A 7747-nucleotide genomic window follows, 5' to 3' on the forward strand; every position below is an offset into this window, starting at 1 on the left:
CTTCCAAGATTCTTGCTCCAACGAGGTTGCGCCGAACTTTTTTCTTCTCTAGCATACCGGATTCCGCTATAGCCCATGGCTTCAACCAATGGATATTGGTTCCTTCCAAACTGCTTCCCTTAGTACCAAATGAACCTTCTCACAGACGTGGGTGTGGTGAGAAAAGGATTTGGTCAATGATCTCTCAAGAATGTAGCAATAGAGAGGAAGAGAGAAAAGGAATTTGTAGAGTCTCTAAGGTAAAGATTGGGATGAGGCAATCTTATTTTTCTCTAGGGCTTCTCTCATAAAATTCTCTCTAGAAGCTCTCTCAATTTAATATGTATAAGGGTCTATATATAGTGGTGTGTGTTAGGAATACGAAGAGACAATTTTTGCCAAATAGGGCTGGTTGGCGGCTTGTCCAAGTCGAGAGTTCAAGTCGCGACGTAACGGCCTGGCCAACCTGGGACTTTTGTCCTGTAGTGCGACAACTGGCGCGACCCTTTAGCTTCCCTGTGTGCTTCTCACGTGCCTGCATTTGGTGGCTTGCCAGTCGCGAGTTAGCCGCGAGTCCTAGCCGCGAAATTCTACTCTTGCACATACTTGAGCTTTTCTTCACACTCTCTTCACACACTACCCTTACATGAATCCCACCTAAATACAGGGTTACTAAGTGCTTAAATTACAAGCAAATTGACACGGAATAAAACCAATAAGATGGTTGATAAATTTTAACCTTACAAAAGGATATTGCTATTGTGTTCGTCCTTATAAGAATTTAAGCATAGATTAAATTTTCATTATTTTTGACAATTTTTCTTTGATTCCTTTATAATTTATATATTGTGTTAGTTTAAATGAATTTTTTCTCAAGCTTTCAAAGGATGGACTATAGATAAGATGTTCAACTTTTATACGCCAAGCATTGACTATAAGTCTTGTACATGGAACAAATAGAGATAAGAAATTAAAAATATGGTCAATTTTGGTCGGCCTTAGCTTGATTTGTCTAGATATCAATTTTCTCTCTTGCCAAAAGTCCGACTTATTTTAGGTGGAAGTTTCCTTGATTATTACTTGTATACAAAATTCTAGGATCATTAAATTGGAATAGGTCCTTTACTAACCTAACTAATTGGAATATGATGAAATTTCTTCCCATCTACACTAAAAGCTGTGTGCACTCCAATTTTTCTTTTTTCTTTTTTCTTTTTTGTATCTCATAATGATACGTTGTTGATTGGTGTCATCCAAGTCCAACATGATTAAGAATTGTAATTGAGACTATGACCCAAAAGCATTACTATTCAATACTTTGCGAGAAAAATTAAACACTCATTTAATGTAACATGAGACTATGGAATTTGATATTGTATACATTGGGGTTTGTTCTTGTTGTTGTGAAATTGTTGTAGGTACTAAAAACTCTAGTTTGATTAGTTGGCAAGTCATGTTCTTTAATCGTGAAAAGTCGAAAACTTTTGTATTCCTACAATAAATGTTTTGGAGAAAATTGTTAGCCCCCTCATCCCATTGGGACCCCTCTATTTATATAAAGGAAAAAGGGTCCAATATTCCTAAGTGTGACTTAGTTATATGGAATTTTCGTGCAAATATGCCTAGATTTCTTTTAAAAATTTAATTATAATTTTAAACTCTAATTTGGTGATTTTCATATGATTTTTGTGATTTGATTTTGATTCAATAAAGTCATATTAGCCAAAAGAAACGAAGGTAAAGCTATCAAGGAAATCTGTACTTTCAAATTAGCAATTACAGATGGCTAATGTTGCATTGTCATTTGTGGTTGTGGTATGAATAAGCGGAATGTTGTTTGAGCGACTGATTGAGGCAAAGCAATTAACCATATTAAAAGGGATTAGCAACTTTTTCTTTCTCCTTTACCATTTGTGGTATGCATATGCCTTTTTTCACATATGCTCAACTGAAGTACCCATTAGAATTTCCCTTAATTATATAAACATATTAATTTTTTTTAAAAGAATTTTTATATTTATTAAATGAGATATATATATATATATATCGAGGGCCATGTAGTTGAATTGGAACCTCCCCATACACAAAGTGTCTAGGGTTTAAGGGAGAAAAGATTCAAATTGCGAGAGTCAGGGAAAAAAGGTTCAAGTTGTGGGGTTAGTAGCATATTGTAATTATTTCTAAATAAATAAAAGATATAGAGATATATATTGTTTTCCTTGAGCTAAAGCAGTTGCGATGGAAGTTAGCCCTTGAGTATTTTGGATTGTTTCAAATGAGTAATGACTCCTCTTAGGCTCCTAAATTTTTGGTTTATTGATTTTTCTATCTCTAACTTTGATTATTCTTTACCTAATAAAGTTTGGAATTTTCTGTAAGTAAATTTTTTCTTCAAGAAAATGAATAGAAATCTCCCTTCAAGTTCATGCTCATGTTGATGTTCATATTTGTATCTTTTGCAATACTCAATAAGTTGTTTACTCATTTTGTGAATTATCAATTGTAGTTAAGAAAAAAAGTATAAACACAATACTATTCAATTAAACTAATGTGAAAAATTAAATCTATTAGATTAAAAAAATGGACATGAAAATGAAAATTTTACAAAAAGTTTCTTAAATAGAATTAAAATAATTTTTACTCAATATTGTTTATCAAGCAATCATGTACTAACTAACAACATTCCAATCATTACGTGTATAACAGGGTGATGAAATGGTTGTTCGGTTTATTTAAGAAATGTGAACTAGTTAATAAAAATTAAAAAAATACAATAACTTTCATGCGTAGTCATGAATTATACCTTTACGTATATCTTATGCCTTTTATGAGTTTTATTTAATATAAATTTATTTCATAAAATAAACAAAATTTATCATAAAACCCTTCATTTTATTTTTTTAAATCACTACATAAAAATAAAAGAAGTTTTTTTTTTTTTTTTTTTCCAAAAAAAAATTATTTTATTTTTTTAAATCACTACATAAAAATAAAAGAAGTTTTTTTTTTTTTTTTTTTCCAAAAAAAAATGTTCTCCAGTCATAATATTTACCAAAACAATTGTGCAATGCACAAGCCAATAACCAGTCTATTATATATAATTAAAGCCAAAACTGAGAGAAAATCTAACTAGATTTTAAATTAGATTCCAATTGTTATTTAGTTTTGTGTCATGTGTCCAATTTAAGGTTTCTTTTTTTTTTCTTTTTTTTTAAATGATTCCAAATACCGATGGACTCACCATTCCAAATACATTGCAATATACTACCTTTAAAAAAAATAAATTCATGAGATAGTTTTTTTGATAAGATAGTGGCTCCTAAAAAGGGGCCATATATGGGACTGTGATTTCATGAACAACATGTAATTTTAAATAGACTGGTGGTAGGTTACTACACACACACACACACACCCACACACATATAGCCAAACTGAGAGAAATTTTTTATTAAATTCTAAATTGGAGTCTAATTTTGCGCCATGTGTCTTATCTAATTTTTAAATTTGTGTGTCAAGTGAATTATTAGTTGCAAAAATCAAAGAGTCTAAATTCAATTAGATTCTAAATTATATATATATATATATATATAATTGTGATTATTTTTAAATGTACATGTGCATATGCACAGGGTTACACATTATTTTTATTAAATGAATGTATCAATTTTTAAACACAAAATAGAAAAATAATTGGGAAATTGATTTCTTACCTTGTTGAAATGACACTAATTATATTCATTACCATGTTAGTTTACAAGATTTTTATAATATAATTGGTAATAACTTTAACTTCTTATAAAAAAGATAATGAAAAAAAGGCGAAAAGCACATATTAGTCCCTACATTTTCAGGCTATTCCCGTTTTAGTCCCTAAGTTTTATTTTTACCGCTTTTAGTCCCTATCTTGAAAAACGGGTTCCATTTTTGTCCCTGCCATTACATCATAAACGGATATTACTGACGTGGCAAACGGCATTGATAAAAAATAATAAAATAATGTCTACAGTAACCAGACCTTGGCACTGTTGGTTACTCCCCTCCCTTAGTAGTCACGTGTCCCTCACGTGACCCTCCCTAACCCAAATAAAACCCCAAATCACGCCAATACCAAATAGAAATCCCTAACCCCCAAATTTCCTCAGCTCCTCGCTCATCAGTCACAACACAGATCGAAGTCCCTCACCAGTCATGAATTACTCCATACATCTTCAAATCAATTGCTCCTCGCTCACCACACAGCAGAAAACCATCTTCAAATCAACTGCTTTCCATGGATTCAAGCTCGATGTCGTCGAGTGGAAGCTTGAGGAAAAGGGGCCCAACCCGATGCTTCTGCTCGGAGAAACCCATTTTGGTCGTTTCGTGGACACCTGACAACCCTGGAAGAAGATTCTATAGGTGTCCAAATTACTGGGTAAGGTAGTGATTTTGTCTGGGTTTTAAAATTTTTTCTGGGTTTTAATATTTTTTTTGGGTAAGGTCATTTTGTGTAACGTTTTTAAATTTCTATATAGTTTCTGGGTTTTAAAATTTATTCTGGGTAAGGTCGTTTTGTGTAATGTTTTTAAATTTCTTGTTTTTAAATTTCTATATAGTTTCTGGGTTTTTAAATTTCTAAATTTCTATATAGTTTTTGGGTTTTTCTGGGTTTTTGGGTTATTTCTCTTAGTTCTAAGATCGTCATTTTAATCTTAAACTAACACAGCTTCATAATATTTGACAACCAAATTCTTTTGCTAATTCGTAGAAAAAAAGTAGATAACAAATTTTTTTCCTTCTTCATTTTTTTGCTAATCTGTCTTGGGAACCAAGAATTTCTTTTCTTAAATAAATAAAAAATTAAAAAAAAATTAAAATTTGGTTTTCTCAGCTTGTTGCTGACAATATAAATTTGGTTTTCTTGTATTTTGCTATTACAAGTGTTGGAATATTGTGCTAATACTATTTGCTAATACTATTTGTTAATGGGTTTTGCTAATAAGGTAGTATTTGCTGGTAAGGTAGTATTTGCTAATAATATTTGTTCTTGTTTTTCATGATTTTGGTTGAAGATATAATGGGTTTTATCTGGCCCTTGGGTGTCAGGTTGGACGCAAGTGTAAATTTTTTCAGTGGCGTGATGATGAAATCTGCGAGCGTGGCAAGGTGCTGATTCCGGAGTAGAGGCAACGGATTTTGACCCTTGAAGCTGCCATTGTAGGCTACAAGAAGAGAGAGAAGAGGCTGCTCATTTGCCTGGGGTTGTCTCTGGTGATAAGTGGGATGCTACTCTGTTTGATGCTTCTTTTGGTTGGCTAAATAGGTGGGGAGGGGGGGGGGGGGGGGAGAAATGGGTCATTAGGTGGGTAGGTATTAGTGGAAAAAGGCCTAAATTTTGGTGTTGGCATGTGTTGGTATGTATTAGATGAAAAATGCCATAATTTGTGTTGGTATGTATTAGTGGGAGAAGGCCTGATTTTTGGTGTAATTATCTTTGTAATCTAAGACTTAGCAATGGAATATGGTATTTTTAATTAATCTGTGATTTGTGTACCAATCTATTACATTGTTATGAAGTGTTTGTGCAGTTTGAACAGTGCCTTAAAAGGGTTATAACAAAATTTTGAATGGAGACAGCAATTTGATATTAACTGTGCAATTTGAAACTGCAATTTGAGTCTGCCAAGCAAGAAAATGGAGCTGACTGCAGAAACATCAGTTTTTAAAACTTATGAAGTAAATTTTCTAATATATTTAGCATCACTCAAATAAAAGGAGCTGACTGTACTGCAAAATAAAAGAGGCAGCTCTTTTATGTATTAAAGGAGCTAGGTGCAAAATATTTAGCACCTCTCAAAATAAAGGAGCTGACTGTAATATATTTAGCACACCAGCAGACTGTGATATTACCTGCACACCAACAGCCTGTCATCAAAACTGGAACTCCAATGCTCACATTCATTACATAATTTACTAAACTGCATAATTTACGAAACTGCATAATTCATTACATAATTTACTAAACTGCATAAACTGGAACTCCATTGCCCACATTGATTGAATTACATTTATTAAACTGCATAATTTACCAAACCTGCATAATTTACGTTCATTACATATTAAACTGCATAAAACATACATCATACATCATTACACATTAATCCATACATCATTAGATTCAGCCTAGCACATTAAACTGGCTACTGCCCAGCACATTAAACTCCAATGCTCACCAAACCTGCATAATCACCAAACTTCCCAGCACATTAAACTGAATATTACCTGCATAGACTATGTAATACACTCAAGTTTCATCCAAAAGACATGAGTTTAAGCCTTTTAAAAATTAAAGCTAAAAACCAGTAAATCTGAATAATGGAAGTTGAATCATCACAATATTACCAATAATCAAAATAATTACAAAATATTTAACACCAATGACTGTTTTGGGTGTACCACAATAATTACAAAATGTAGGACAAAGTCTACCAAGCACATTCATACAAAAAAAAGACTTGGTCAGCCATTATATAAGTATACCAAAATGCCAATTGTTCTAGCAGTTACATAAACATATGAAGAGTGCTTTCAACATATAGCACAACAAAAAAAAAGGTCCTGCTTCAGCTTGCTATCTTTTAGTTGATCTCATTGCTGCCATATATCTTGCTGCATTCCCAGTTGCATTCAAGGTCTCAGTAGTGACTGCACCTCTCTTCCTCTGTCTTTTTGGTCTTGGATTCGATTGGTTATCAGTGGGGGGTGGAGGTGCACTTGTGGTCACATCCTTGGCTGGTTATGCATTGCCTACAGCTGGGCTGTTTGCATGACCATCCTTGGCTACCTGCAAGCACAAGCACAATAACAATTAATAGTTTGCCAACTGAAAAAAAAAACAATGGAGATATTGAAGTCAAAATAGTATATTTACCCTCCTAGTGGTCGTACTGGCTTGGGATGCACTCCCAGGCAAGGAAGAGTTCCCTCCTACTTCTCCCTTGCAGCTCCTCTTGTTGTGTCCTAATTTCCCACATAACGTGCATTGTTTTGAGATGCCTAGACCTCTATTTTTTCTATGACTTCTAGGTTCATCAGGCTCTAGTGTCCTCTTCTTCTTAGGCCTACCAGGAGGTCTCCTCTTGATAGGGGGTTGCACAGGTGGTAGTCCACTAGGTCTCCACATATTCTGGCCATTGATGGGCTTTATAATGGGTTCATAGCAATCAATGTAAGTAGTCCTTTTGTAGCAAGCATTGACATACTTTTCAGCATCTTCTCTGTTGAAAAATATACAAGAAATGGCATGGCAACATGGCATGCCAAGTATGTCCCACTTCCTATAGCTGCACTTCTTCTCTTCCAAGTCCACAATGAAACTCTCCAGCCTATTCTTCACTTCAAACTTCATACGACTAGCCCAACATACTATCCACTTGCTGCATGCCAACTTCTCCTTGTGCAGCCTATTCCTTATCTTAGGACATAACTTAGATTCCACCTTCATAATCATTTCTCTGTTTGCTTGAAATCTAGTCATCAGATATAGCCTAATACATTCAAGCCGCAAGCACATAGAAAGAAATGGAGAATTAATCATTCATGAATTACACAGGTCTATGGATCATAATGCAAATGAAAGGGAGAATTATGCATACCATGGTAATTATAGGTTTGCTCCTGAACTTAATTAACATGCTGTTGAAGCTTTCACACATGTTGTTCAGGATGGTGTCACTCTGGCCATCACTTTTGAACATGTGCCTAGCCCAGATAGTTGTTGAGTGAGACT

This window comes from Quercus suber, unplaced genomic scaffold (assembly GCF_002906115.3).
Source record: "Quercus suber isolate HL8 unplaced genomic scaffold, Cork oak 2.0 scaffold_193, whole genome shotgun sequence".
Lineage (NCBI taxonomy): Eukaryota > Viridiplantae > Streptophyta > Magnoliopsida > Fagales > Fagaceae > Quercus > Quercus suber.